Here is a 15,598-nt window from a genome sequence, read left to right as displayed (position 1 = left end):
TCTCCTCACCACCTCCCCGAAAAACCTATTGCGTTCCACTGCTTACCTTCGTCCGTGTACTCCCAACTATCTATCTCCTTTACACTCACCACTCTCACCTCCCCTAAAGCTCTAACAGCTCCCCAGGGCTCCACGATGATGGCAGCATTTTGTCCACATAATATGAGGGCGCTTCAAATTTTAACTGGAATTTTGTTTATAAGGAAGCATTTGCATTTATACCACACTTGCATTATTTTTCACAGTTTTCATCACTTAGGACACACCGTTTGGACACTTTTTGGCCTTTCATAATGAGGTTAGTCAACCCACTTGATGTTTGTGTTCTCCATCGAGGGGTCCGCTCTTGCAGCATGTGGTTCATTTGGTGCACTTTAACGTCCAGTTTTAAATGATTTACACCAATCAAATATGGATTTCCTTCACAGGCAACCATCACCGTACTGTTCAGCCAATCACCTGTTAATAAGCAGATTGATGTTTTCACTGACCGCAACATTCCAAATTATTCCCTGTCACACCCTTTGTTATCTCATTTGCCACCATCTTGATTTTCAGCAGGTGCATGAGAGTAGGAAACAGGTGATTATGCATGTTGGTTACCAATAATAAGTACAAAAATTATATTTAACATTATTAATGTACATACATAAATCTGCTCTTGAAAGTCCAGGTAAAATTTGAACTCCCTTTGTGTTGAGTCTTTATCAGCTTCTCAGAGGAAACATTATTACCCCATGCAGCAAAAAGTAGAGTTAAGGAAGTTGTTCACTGTCTGTCTGTCCTGTCTATAGATGTCAGTTTATGATGGAGGAACAACTTAATTTCAATTGAATGTTATATTTTGAACACAAATCGGAACATTAATCGGAAAAGGAACCTGTAGTTGATCAGTACTTTGGCTCTGAATTTGTCCCGATGGCACATGCACAGAGAGGAATGAGATGATTATTTTACTCTGTCTGTCCGGCAGGCAAACAAGATTGAAAATCATTCCAAACAGAAAACTTGCTGTTTTTAACGACGTCATAAAGGACACAAACACCAGGCACAAATAACTCACTGCACCAATGGCAGTAAACTTCCGAATTTTGTTTTTTTCTCCAAACTTTAAAACCTTTATTTTATTTAAATTATCTTCTGCTCCTATTGTGTCAAGTTATGTCCTGATCCGTTCAGTGTCCTCGCTCTTCCACGAACCTAAACTATGATTTCCAGTTGTTTAAATTTTTTTTGTAAACTTGTAACGCTGAAGAACACAAATCGCCTTTTTAGCACTTTCAAAACCCTTCCGTTTCGCAGTACTTGGACAAAATATTACGTCATCTCAACCTATCAAATTTGCCACTTGCAGACCCTGCCCATGTCCTTGTTTCTCAAGACTGCATGTGTTCGATGAATTATGTAAGGTGTTCTCGGACTTGTTGGGAAGGTTTTCGATGAAATCCATAAACGGGGGGGGGGTGATGTTGCTCTGTCGCCGGCACCCTCTAGTTTCTATTGTGGCTTTATCAATATCTCATGAGTACAAACTGCTTGATTTTGCTTTGAATTACTTTTGCACCAATTGGGGCATTCCATGTCAAGTGTACACACCCTCCTGACACTAATACCTCATTTTCTCCCCAAATGTTGGTCATTTATTCACTTGGGTGAAAAAACTCAAAATACCAACTTTTAGACCTGTGGGCCCGTCGGGGCCCATTTTAGGGGCCCCCCTAATTTGGGTGCCCCCGGCTGCCCCACAATCTTCCAGTGGCCATATCACAGGTTGTAGTGGTCCGATTTGGCTGATATTGGTATCAAAATGCTCATAAAAGCGAGATCTTTCGAATCACGTAAAGTAAAATCACTCAAACAGTAATTGAAAAAGTTATAGTTTGGGGTGCCCTTTGACCTTGGGCCCCCACACCCCAGCCAAACCGATGGTCCCGATTTTTTTTTTGTGTGAGAATACCCCTTCATATACTCCAACACCTCAGCATAAATCAAAATGGGATCTCAATGGGTTCAATTGTGATGGTGGTTTTATTGTTCGGGGACTCGGGTGCTGGACACACAATACGACACAATAGATAGCACAATATTTGAACACAAGATTTCCAATTCACTATGTCAGTATATTGTACATAAATTTTCCACATGCACATGCAGGAACTGGAAGCGATACTAGTACGAGAAAGAGTTTTTCCTAGCATATTATAGTCAAGATTTTTTGCCAACCAATGTTTTATTTGACAGCTGTGTTTCTTTTTTACTGATTGTGTAGGTTCTATCTGTAGCAGTTTTTGGTTCTACGGAAAGAAGTATATCAGGAATGTCTAAAATGCAGTGATCTTCAATGTCAGGAAAAAAGAAACTATTTGCGGGCCCGTTTGGAAGAAGACGATTCACTTTAACTTCATGAGTGTACTGAAAGGCTTCCATGATGCAGGCAAGCCACCATTTTCCATCATAGTGCACTGTGACATAACCTGAGAGTTTCCCGTTAAAAGTTGGTGTAGATTTTGAAATAGCTGACTCGATACGGTGTTCCTCGCTTAGGCTGAATTTGCGTACTTGAAGAGCAGTTTCAGAAATAGGGATGAAAGCATGAAGTTTTTGAGTTCCAGCTATGGTTTTGGCCGTTTGTAACCTTTCTTCCAGATTTTGTTCTTCCTCGTCGTACGCCTTTTGGATCCCGTAGCCGAACTTCATTTCATTCAAACCATTTTCAGCAAAGACGAAAAGATCTTTTGGAGAAATAATTTCACTGTCGTAAGGTCTACGCAGGCTCTCACGTGTTGCTTCTCGTTTGACTGTACCTCCCACGCCATCTGAAGGGCCCTTGCCATGACTTGTGGCAAAAAATGCCATTCTGCGTCAATACCACAATCTGATTTGTGACGACATAGGTTTATGAAGGCTTTGCAATTCTTATATTGGCCAGCGCAACCGTCTGAGAAATAGTAAAGTTTCTTTACATTTCCAAAGCTATATTTGAAGTGTTCAATGAGCATTCTTTGGAAGAGGTGGACTGAGACAACGTCATGAGTATTGCATTGTGATATAATCGTGAATGAATCGTGGTTTAATTTGCCATTGTCTGATTTGAAATAGTAAACCCAGGGGTGAATTGTCGCTTGAGAGCAGTTCCAATGGAATCCTTGGGCCGCGTCCTGTACGACAAACTATTAGTTCTCTGAGAAGTCTCCAATAATGACAAATTCTCCTTCACTGATTTCGTCTTTCTTATTTTTCAGAAACTGAGATTGCGCCTTGGCAATGAAGTCGTGTCTCACTAATTTTACCGTGCGTTCACAGAATTGATTAATGAATTCTTCCAAAGGCAGGACCATGGAGCTCAGTTCAGATCTGTTGGTGGATGTCCACCATTTAAACTGAATTTCATCAATATCCTCGAGTTCATAAGCACTCAGTATCTCGGTTTTGAAGTCTTAATTGATGGGCAACTTTCACAAGTTCTGAAATAACATGCCGGTTATGCTGGGTTACAAACTATGCATGCTATCACATGATGATAGCTCGGAAGTTCGGCTATCTGTGGCATTTTGGAACCAAACATCATGAGTTTCACATTTTGATGTATCGTACATACACATACACTGTGTGTACCACCTGAACCGGCCAGGACACACTCTGAGGGACGGGGAATGGCGAACTTCGCGAATCCAACTTTCAAGCCACGGTTCTTCTCTTTGAATTTCTGAAACAGTTCCTTGAGATTGTTTAGTACCAGGTGCTTTTGAATTCTGTCTTTTCCATGTTCATTCCTGACCACCACACAGTCCTTTTTTCCCCGGCATTATTCGGCTGACTTCATCACTTCGGTAAAATTCGGTTACAGCGGATTTCACTTCATCAGGTAATATTTTACCCTGTTTGGGATTTGGAGACGATAGCATACCATTTTCTTTCTCTAATTTTTTTTGGCTTGCACAGCCATTCTTTGGGAGCAACTGAATTCACTCATCATCCCTCTGATGCTCATATTCCTAGCAAATATTGTCAGGATACGTATTTTCTCTGAACGGCTCGAAACAACGTATTTTTCTTTCAGGCATTTGATCACCTCTGGCATGCAGTTTTCATCAAATTTTGACGCTGTATTTTGTGTTTTCTCCGCAGTGCTTGGTCCAGCAACGAGTTCTAATTTCTTTCGCACAGAATCTTCCACTTTACTTTGCTTTTCAGGAACGTACCCTGGGTTCCTTTCCGCCTTTCGTTTGTCGAATGGGCTTTCACCTATCATCGATAACGACTGGTTTAATAGGTCAACTTCGGCTTCTCACTCAAAAACCTCCTCGTCCTCATCTGTCGAAATAGATTCTGCAATGCCTTCGATAGTACCTTCTGATGATAATTTCGAACTGGTCTAAGATGATTCTTCAATATGCTCTGGTGACAACTGAGAAAGTTTTTTTCTGCACAAAGTACAAAGTCTGTCATCTTTTTTCACCTTTGAAGAAAATTTCATCAACATATCATTTGACACATTGTGAAGATCCTTTCGTTGTTTCGTTTTATGGCAGCTGAACGGATCGCAACAGTATTTTCGGAACTCCTTCTGATCTTCAGTTGCCATGCTTACTGCAAAATATGCAAAAAGTATGATTTTCTCATTTTTAACTTAATTCAATGATGGTTATACAAAAAATGTACACTTAAAAATCAATAGACACAATGAGCAGAATAATTTTTTGCAAATGATGCTATATATATATATATATATATATATATATATATATATATATATATATATATATATATATATATATATATATATATATATATATATATATATATATATATATATATATATATATATATATAATAGTCCAGAGATGATGATTGTCAATTTCAGACATAAAGTCGCCTGCCAGCAGGTGACGTCATTGGAACGAGTACGGCAAACGTCACCCAATGTCGAATCAAGAATTAGTGATATGTGGACCCCGAACAATAAAACCATCATCACACTTGAACCCATTGAGATCCCACTTTAATTTATGCTAAGGTGTTGGAGTTTATGAAGGGGTATTCTCACACAAAAAAATCAGGACCATCGATTTGGCTGGGGGGTGGGGGCCCAAGGTCAAAGTCAAAGTGGATGTTTTGTGTTCTTGTGAAGATGTCTTTCCACAAATTCTTCCTGACTTGCCTACGGGCAGTATACAGATTATATTTACTCGTTCTAATACTGGAACTCAATCCATCATCAATATTCGCACATTGCACTTCAGTTCTCTGAGGCGTCAATCACTGAGCAAGCATCCAGGTCGTTCACCGGCTCCCTAGAAACTCTCCCCTCCAACAATCTTGCAAGGCTGAACTACAGCTTTGACGGTAGTTGAAGTTCCACGAGCATTTCAACCAGAACAGTCATGTAAAAAATTGGTTGTTCCAATGGGCCTATCATTATGTAAGTCGTGGTAGTCCTGGCTCATCGGCTTTGGTCTCTATAAACTCACATTGCACAAGGAATACTGGTTGCAATACCGAAGGTAGTGTTGGAATAACTTGATTGAGAGTCCATGATAATGACTTTTCACACTAATCCATGTTAGCATCTTCAGGTATATATTTTTTTTTATATGGTCTCAATGTTTTGCTGTCTTTTCAACCTCATACTTTCAAATGACTGCAAACTCTCTCTTTAAACTTTTTTTGCAATGCTAGATTAACTGAATCACTCTCCCTCTCTTTCTTCCAGTTCCATGGTTTTTGCCTTGAGCTTTTCTTTTTCTATACATCTGGCTTCCAAGATTAGATTTCTGGCCTTAAGTCTTTCATTATCCACACATCTCTCACAATAAAACACCCGCTCTCCCTTTGGCCTTTTCTCCTTCTACACACTTCACTTGCTCTGCCTCTTTATTCTTTTTGGCACCCTTTAAATGCTGCCTATTTGCTATTATCTCTTCACCGCACATGTTGTACATGCTAAACTATACAGGCCTGGCTTACAGCCTGTTAGAGAAGGACGTGGGATTAATTATGACTAGTTAACAGTATATAAACAAAGAGAATCGAATAAGACATGAAGTTAAAGCATGTTACTCATCCAACGGGCAGGAATATAAATGTCTGTTGTTTGCCTCATTGTAAAATCAGGATATGATATGCCTAAAGGGATGCCTTTATATGAAAATGTAAAATCAGGACATGGTGTACCCAAGGGATACCCTTGCATGAAAAAGTAAAATCAGGATATGGTGTACCAAAAGTATGCCTTTATGTGAAAAATAGTAAACCAGGGCATGGGATACGTAAATCAGGTTGACAAGATGGCCTGGAGGTTCACACACTTGCCTCTAAGCTGTTGGGCCTGGGTTCAAATCTTGGCCCAGCTATAAACTGTGATCCTGGTGTTTCACAGGCATGGTAAGGCACCAATGTGTATATTGACTTGGGATTAACTTTTATATGGGTGTCTCATTTGCTGGAATTAGTTGGTGGATGTCAAAGATCCCATGGTGTCCTCCGTAAATAGCAGGCAAGCTATCACCAGCACTCTGGCCAAATTCCAAATTTCGGCCCTCACTGCTGCTGGGAAGGCAATGACAAACTACCCAGCATAACCTTTGCCAATCAACTGCTTCGGCAGAACCGACACTCTGCAATAGAGTATGGGACATCAGAATCAGAATTAGAACACCGAAATCATACCTTGAGATTTAAATGTAAATCGGTGTGTAGTATACCTAAAGGATGCCTTTATATGAAAATGTCAGATCACGGTCTGGTATACCCAAGGATGGGATGCTTTTAGATAAAATGTCAAATCACAGTATGGTATTACCTAAATCGTGCCTTGGATGTTAAGCTGGAGGACTCATCTGCGAGCACAGCATTGGTGGATGTTTAAGATCCCATGGTGTCTTTCACAAAGAGTAAGTGATTTGTCGCTGGCACCCTCAACAATCCACATATTCCTGCCTGGACTGATTGCTGTGAAGAAATGGCAAACCACCCTGCATAACCATTACCAACAGACAGCTCCGACAGCACCAACATTCTATAAAAAGTATGGTACATTGATGATGATGATGATTAAACAAGTATGGCACATGGATGATGATGATGATTATTGTTATTATAAAAGTATGGCACATGGATGATATTGATGATGATGGAAATTATGGTACATTGATGATGATAGAAAGATTATAGGACATTATTATAGATTATATTTTTATAAATTATAGTACATTGATGATGATGTTGGAGATTATGGTGCATTGATGATGGTGCATTGTTGATGAGGATGGAAATTATGGCATGGTGGTGATGATGATGATGGGAGTTATGGTACATCGATGATGGTGAAGGAAATTATGGTAATGGTTATGATGATGATGATGATGATGGAAAGTATGGTACATTGATGATGATGGAAATTATGGTACATTGATGATGATGATCATAGAAAGTATGCTGCATTGGTGATAATGATGATAAAGAATATGCTACATCTATCTATAATTCCAGCAGTGTTTGTGCGTGCGTGTGTGTGTGTGTGTGTGTGTGTGTGTGTGTGTGTGTGTGTGTGTGTGTGTGTGTGTGTGTGTGTGTGTGTGTGTGTGTGTGTGTGTGTCTCTATGACCGCTGTTTCTCGACATCCACTGGTCCGATCTAATTGAAACTGCCAGGTATATTGCTGGGGACCTGAATATGTGCCTTTTCAAGGTTTGATATTAATCGGACAAGTGGTTCCCAAGTTATGGCCATTTATTTACCAAACCAATGACAGTACACGTTGCTGCGTTGGCGTGGCCGATGGAGAAAGGGCGCCATTTAGTAACCAATGACAGGACACGTTGCTGTGTAGGCGTGGCCGTTGGGGAAGAGATCCTCAGCCGCATTCCCCATTACGGGGTACAATGTACGGACTTCCGGTTCCGGATAGTGATGACTTTCTGTATTCAAATAATTTCTCGATTTCTTATGCGCATTTATAGATAAACACAATGCCCCAATCCAGTCGTCGTTTACGAGAGCGAAGGAACGGCCTGTGTGGTTGTTTGAAATTTGTTTTGTTTTTTTGCATGTACGGGCACGCACTAGTTGGTGAGAATGATGATAAAGAATGTGCTACATTGGTGATAATGATGATAAAGAATGTGCCACATTGATGATAATGATGATAAAGAATGTGCTACATTGGTGATAATGATGATAAAGAATGTGCTACATTGGTGATAATGATGATAAAGAATGTGCGACATTGGTGATAATGATGATAAAGAATGTGCTGTATTGGTGATAATGATGATAAAGAATGCGCCACATTGGTGATAATGATAAAGAATGTGCTACATTGGTGATAATGATAAAGAATACGTGACATTGGTGATAATGATAAAGAATACACTACATTGGTTTTAATAATGATAAAGAATACGTTACATTGGTGATAATAACGATAAAGAATACGTTACATTGGTGATAATAATGATAAAGAATACGTTACATTGGTGATAATAATGATAAAGAATACGCTACATTGGTGATAATAATGATAAAGAATACGCTACATTGGTGATAATAATGATAAAGAATATGTTACATTGGTGATAACGATAAATAATTCGCTGCATTGGTGATAATGTTGAGCCTCTTTACAATTTTAATCAAAATATCAACATTATTTTTCTTATCCAAATGCAAAATATCTTTGGGCTCGAATTTACTGATCTATTCTCACGGCATTGTCATTTTCAGTGAACAGTAAAATTTCCAATTTGCCTCGATTACACATATCATAATATAATGGGAGTAAGCCTGCAACTTCTAACACACTTTTCTCCGAACATATTCTGTTAATTCTTCCGAAATCTTCACATTATGTGTTCCATGTATTTACGCAGGTGATAGTGGATTCAAAAAATCGAATATAGATAGAATATTCAAAGAGCGAATCGATGACGTCACAATCAGCAGCATTTGGCGGCAAACTGACGGCCGGGCCCCAGACGACGTGCTTTACTTAACTAAGTTCATGAGTTCAGGACATTCGTTCAACGCAGCATTTACGACTTTTATCTTACCATGTTGTTAATCTGTTGATGAGGCAATATAGAAATGATGAATATGTCAAATCGTTCGTGTTACTCATCCAGCACGATGGGTCAAGGCCAACAATCTAAAGCGACCGGTCTCAAACGCAACCAATATGAACTGAGCTGTTGAATGCGACGCAAAACATCCAAAGAAACTACCATAACCGAGTATTGTGATCCGTCCTGTTCCCCATACCCATCGTAGATGGGTATCTGCTAATACAATATTTAAAAAAGGTTTTAAATTCCTTATTTAGTTTTTATTAAGCAATCAATATTTATATTAATTAATGATTGCACATACTTTTTAAATGGCTTTCATACAAATTAAACAACTTCTTCATTCTAAATTCTTCGTTCACATGCAGCAAATGACTGTGGGGTAGCATCATTGGCTGATGGGTTCCCTCTGCTGGTTAAGGCAGGAATCTGGAATTTGTTAATGGTGCCAGTGATAGCTCGCCTGCTTTTTGCGACACTGTGGGATCTTTAACATCCACCAACTAATGCTGGCAGATGGGATTCCCAGTTACTGTCCATCTGAGGGACGACACACACATTGATCGCCCTGCTTGTGAAACACTCGGGTGACAGTTTATAGCTGGGTCAGAATTCAAACCCAGGGCATGCAGCATCGAGGTGAGTGTGTGTACCTCCAGGCCATCTTGCCAGCCCTAATGCAACAACAAATCTTCGGTTTACTCTGTACTGTGACTCGTGTGAGAGGTAAGACGGTCTTTCTTTAACTCAATATTCAGACCATTTTGATGCAGATTGCTGATTAAGTTTATTTAAGAATTTACAAGAAAAAATACTCCGCTGTAAATTCTGGGCAAGGGCTTATATATTTGGGTTCATTTGCTATCATTTATTATTATTCTCTGTTACAAGAGGTCTTAAACTGAGGTTGGTGGGATAGCTTTCCAGTGAAAGGATGTTAAGCTGGGTTCCCTACCTGCCAGCACTGGTCGTTGCTGGAAGTTAAACATTCCATGGTATTTTTTTCGCAATAAGTGCGTGAGATATCGCTACCCCCCTATACAACTTCTAAATTTCTGTCCCCTTCAGTTGCATGCCAGGCATGGCCAGCTGGTTCATGAAAGACAGGCAAAATACAATCCCTGGCCAACCCCACAAGAGGGTGTGAATAATTGGGGTTGTTAAGGAGGTGGTGGTAGTTGGCATTGTAGTAGTAGTAGTAGTAGTAGTAGTAGTAGTAGTAGTAGTAGTAGGCCTTAATTATATTGCGATTTTTAAAGGCAAATGTAGCAAATTTGATTGCATTCACCGAGTAGAAATATACTTTTTTATTAACAGCAAGAGGCATGTTATAAAACTTCATTTGTCCATTGTGTCATGACGTCCGTATCCCTGAACTCCTGTACAGGTAGTCTTCATGTGCCTTAGTCAATGAGCAAAGAAAATTTCTTTCTTTGATGAAGTTTTGTTACTCCAGAGAATGTTTTGACGATGATTGCTTTCATTCTCATTATTCCACTCTTGAGTGAAGCATTACTGTCATGCGTTGACATATACGGAGATCCCTGCACCAAAACAGCTTTGCCAACACTACGAGCTCCGAGAAAGTCATTGATTTTTTTTTTTTTACCATGTGGTGAATTTTGCAAAACAGTATCTTATTTTGATGATTAACTATCTAACCTTGTGCTGCATACGCTCTTAGGTTGGTGGTCAACTGGTATCCTTTAATGTGCCATTGGGTCCTTCTTAGTTGGTCGTTTCTACAGGTCCATTGATTGTTTTTTGTTGTCTGCGTTGTACACTTGCCTGATGCTTTCACTGCTGGTTATAGAAACGAAAGTTTATTGTTTTTTTACACATGGATGAACCAAAAAAAAAAAATCATTTCATCTCCCTTCCGAAGCTCAGCACTCATCGTCTCATGACAGCCACAATATAAGCATAAATCAGGGAGTCTGCATGAGGTTCCCATCTGAGCATGCAACTCTATGATGGTTGAAATCCTATATACTCTGTTGATTTGTCCATTGCTTGGATCATTGTCCTGCACGATCTACTGTATACATGTATGTCTATCGGTGTTCCTGCATGTTAACAGACCTGAAGGCTGAAACAGATTGTGAAAATAAATGGTGTTTATTAAAAACACAATGATAAATTATAATATGTATTGATTACACAACTTGTATGTCTATCTTTATTTACAGCACAAACCAATCCCTTGAACACAGCAACTGACAAGAGACTTAACAAAACGAACATAAATCGCTCGCAAGAGTTGAACATCCTGCACCATGAGAGTTTTCTTGGAGATTGTCTTCATGTTCCCAAATGGTTGGGTCCAAGATGAAAGATTTTTTTTCTGCACTGTCTAAGGATCATGAGAGAGCTTGTACATAAATCTCATGCAGGCTAGAGACAAGAATTATGCCTACTTTTAAATGCAGGAATACTATACATTGTCAAGGCTCGTGTCCGCCTGCATTGGCAGGCAGTTCGAACGAGTGGTTTCATCACGTAAAGGCTGCCAAAGGTTGTGCTAACCACCGTGGGAAGCAAAGTGAAACTGACGTTTTGGGCATTAGCTCTTTATCCGAGAAAGAGGGGAAGAATTTTTTTTTTAAGGATTTAGTGAATGGCTTCCACTTTTCAATGAATTGTTGCAATGACTTGAGTGTACTGGACACATCGATATGGTATGTATATATATATATATATATATATATATATATATATATATATATATATATATATATATATATATATATATATATATATATATATATATATCTACACATATTTATGACATTTGAGCCTGAGATACCAATATCACGATCCGTGGGCTTAGATTGGAACTTCATGAACGACAACTCATATTAGAACCACAATATTGTTCTGTCATGACCATGGCAACAGAATGAACAGGATTTGCATAAATGTAATTACATGTGATTCATATATGATGTATACCAGATGATCACCATATTTTTCAGAAGCTTCGCATCCACATCAAAACCACGGGCTCTCAGCGTAATGACAGCCTGCTTGGTGGTTGCGCTCGGGTTCGAGTGGGTTCAGCTCCACAGTTGACGGTGGGCGCCTGCCTATATGGCACGTTCGATGCAAATTGCAATTTGTATCGCAGGCATTTCCAACCACTGGCTGTGTTGTGTGCAAGAAGCGATTTTAACATTGCGCTCTCGGGCCTTGTCACCCTGTTTGGTGAATCTCATCCCATCTCCTTGTCCCCCATCGTCCTCCCAATTTTCTGGCTCTGGCCGGGATTTAACCCACACCCCGTCGTCTCTGTCCTCACTAATCCCACCCCCACATCACCCCAGTCCTCCTGCCCATTCCCCGCAACCCCCTTGACGCTGATTTTCCCTCCCTTGGCCGCTTGCTTCAGGAGATGGAGACAGATGGGGAACTGATGGCTGGTAATCAGCCTCCAATCTGGCCGTGAATAGAGATGAGGTCATTACAGGAGGCAGGTCTGTTTCTGGCCCAATCAGGCGTTTGAATAGTGTCTGATTTCACGCCGGTAACACAGCACGTGTGCAGCCAACAACGACTTTCCCCAGCACCTCTTGGCAATTCCAGGCCTCAAACAATCTACACACGCTTGGTGTTGCCATTCAACACTGGATGTCTTTCAATCCCTGCACTCACTGAATCATCTCGCTCATTCACTCATCACCGATGAGTTATTCACAAAATCATTCACTCACTCCTTTCCTCACTTGTTCACTAAATCACTCATTCACCTTTCTGATATTCACTAAGTTGTTCCCACACTTGTTTACTAAACCATTCACTCACCTACTTCACTTATTCACTAAATCGTTAATTCACTCATCTGGTCCTCAATCATTCACTCATGCATTCACACACACCTATCTATTTACTTTTGTAGCCATTCAATGATTCACTTATTCACTAAATCATTCACTCACCTACCTACTCACCGATGCACCCACCCACCCACTCATATTCATGTCTACCACTCATTGATTCCTTTTTGTTTTCAAAACCTAGGCTCCTGAAAGTGCAAGGTGACAAGATAGAAGGATAACACATTGACTGACAGAGGATCATGGAGAAACAGCTGGACACAAACAAGAAAAGTGGATGAATGGACCGAAGAAGAGGAGAGTAAAGAGAAAGAATAACCTGCAGGTCAGAGGGGTGGGTGTGGGAAAGGTTTAAGGAGGTAGAAAATCGACTCTTTTATTACCCCTTCATTTTGGTGCACTCATTCATTCACCTCGCTTATTCCTGATTTACTGATTCATTCACCACATTGCCACACTTATTCACAACTTGTTCAATCGCGGACCCAAATCACTCACCGAAGTTACTGAAGGAGTAGGTCGGGATGGGGGCAATAAGTCACCATTGTAAGATGTAAACAATTCCAAACTAGGAGGGTACTTGAGAGAGTTCATACCTCCGCCATGCAATGCCTGATCAAGGATAACATATCAGGCCCAAGGAATTATTGAAACATCATGCTGTACATTGTTTTAGCCCCATTTGTCAATGGTGAAGAATCACTTTAACTATTCTATTAGTCAAATCCGGATTCAGAACTTCACCAAAATCGAATCAGTTTGTCCTTGTCACACACTCAACCTGCCCACCAAATTCTATCCAAATCCGTCCACAACTTTTTGAGATATGCTGCACACAAACAGAAAGACAGGAGTGAAAACATAACTTCCTTCCACCTTTGCTGACGGAGGTAACAAGATGAGCCGAAAAGGCCATGTGCAGTATTACTCAAGTCATAGGGGTTCTGCAAAGCATAGTAACCCAGAAGGGCACTCTGGAGAACACATACCTCCGCCACATAATGCCTGATCCACGAGAACATATCGGGCCCAATACGTTTTTGAAATATCGTGCTATATATAGTTTTTGGCCCCATCTCTCAATGATGAAGATTCACATGAAAAATTCTAGTAGTCAGATCCAGATCCAGATCTTCACCAAAATCTAATCAGTTTGTCCTTGTCGCTCACGCAACGTGTCCACCAAATTTCATCCGAATCGGTCCACAACCTTTTGAGATATCCTGCACACAAACAGACAAACAGACAAACAGGGGTGAAAACATAACTCCCTCCACCTTCAGTGGCAGAGGTAAATATGCAGTTTGTGCATCCGTGCTGCGACAGGGAAGATAATTGTTTATTTTGTTTCACAGTTTGACGACTTTGTCACAAGGTGTGAAATGAAGGGAATCGTACATGATATTGTACATCGAAATGATTACCTCCGCCACCGAAGGTGAAGGAGGTTATGTGTTCACCCCTCTCTGTCTGTCTGTCTGCACGATATCTCAAAAAGTTGTGGTTGGATTCGGACAAATTGATTAAATTTTGGTGAAGATCCGAATCCGGATCCAGATCCGATAATTTTAACGTGATTCTTCACCATTGAGAGATGGGGCCAAAATAGATGGATAGCAAGATGTTTCAAAAATGTGTTTGGCCCGATATGTTCTTGTGGATCAGGCATTAATTACGTGGTGGACATATGCACTCCACTGAGTGCCCTTTCAGTTTAAAATTGTTTCAATGTACAATGAAGCTTCGCCATTAGTCATTGGCAGAAAAATATACTAATTATGTTTTAATCGTGTTATCAGAATTGTGTTCCTCACATGCAGGCATTATATGAGGTGATTACATTATGTAATGTTATTCACTGAAGGTATAATGATCACCACTGAACATATATAATAATGCAGCTTTTATGAGCATTTTTATGGAATGAAAACGGATAGATTTAATAATGCGATTCATTTTGTTCACTACACTTTTATAACAACCATATCAGTCCATAAAATAAACTGTTATTACAATAAACAAACCACAATTTAAAAACCACCTCTATACTCTATCCGAACCACTTTTTGTTAAGGATTTATGATGAGCCCACCCCCTCCTAACCTGCTACTTATGCTTTATACTTCCCCCCTCTCCCGTTCCTGACTCCCATCTCGTCCCTCCTCCCAACAACCTTTTCCATTTTCCTTGATTCTTCATACCTTCCCTTCTTTCCCTTTTCTCTCCAAATCTCATCCCGTCTCAACTTTGTTTCAATTTTATAAATCCTCAATTTAATCTCATCCACCATATGTATTATGTAGATTTGTTTGATTAATGATCAACCTACTTCAGGTTTTCTTTCATATATATATATATATATGTAATACATTGATAATTTCTTTTTTATACCCCATTTTACCGGACCACTCCAGAATAACCATGAGTAATATTATGTGCCAGGGGGGTTGTGGAGGAGAGGGGACCATGAAAAATGACTTTTCATTTCCAAAAGAGCAGAAAACAACTGTGAGCTAAGAGTTGTGCCAGGGTCAACATTCAAGAGGGTCTGCAGCCCCTAAAATTTAATGTGAAAATATTTAAATTCACCTTTCCTGCAGAAGTCCCAATTAGAATCATTAGAAAAGGAAACAAATGAATTATCTGCAACTACATTTGCCGATCAAAAGATATTCTACTATCGTGCAGCTAGAGTACCATTAC

General features: G+C 39.8%; 2 long non-coding RNA genes across 2 annotated transcripts in view; one reads left to right on the top strand and one right to left on the bottom strand.

Moving 5' to 3' along the window:
* Positions 1-259: 259 nt before the first annotated feature.
* Positions 260-15,598, bottom strand: part of LOC147028642 (uncharacterized) — a 29,970-nt gene continuing 14,631 nt past the window's right edge. Inside the window, exons 2-3 of the long non-coding RNA XR_015057644.1 lie at positions 6,803-6,951; positions 260-459 (exon numbers count right to left, since the gene is read on the bottom strand). This is a non-coding gene — a long non-coding RNA (uncharacterized LOC147028642). The remainder of the gene's footprint in view (positions 460-6,802; positions 6,952-15,598) is intronic.
* Positions 11,883-15,598, top strand: part of LOC147028639 (uncharacterized) — a 182,242-nt gene continuing 178,526 nt past the window's right edge. Inside the window, exon 1 of the long non-coding RNA XR_015057643.1 lies at positions 11,883-13,220. This is a non-coding gene — a long non-coding RNA (uncharacterized LOC147028639). The remainder of the gene's footprint in view (positions 13,221-15,598) is intronic.

The sequence above is a fragment of the Eptatretus burgeri genome, chromosome 4 (assembly GCF_056783735.1).
Source record: "Eptatretus burgeri isolate ZD-2024b chromosome 4, Ebu_testis_v1, whole genome shotgun sequence".
Lineage (NCBI taxonomy): Eukaryota > Metazoa > Chordata > Myxini > Myxiniformes > Myxinidae > Eptatretus > Eptatretus burgeri.
Note: the sequence above shows the minus strand (reverse complement) of the source record. Positions and strands in the feature narration are given on the sequence as shown.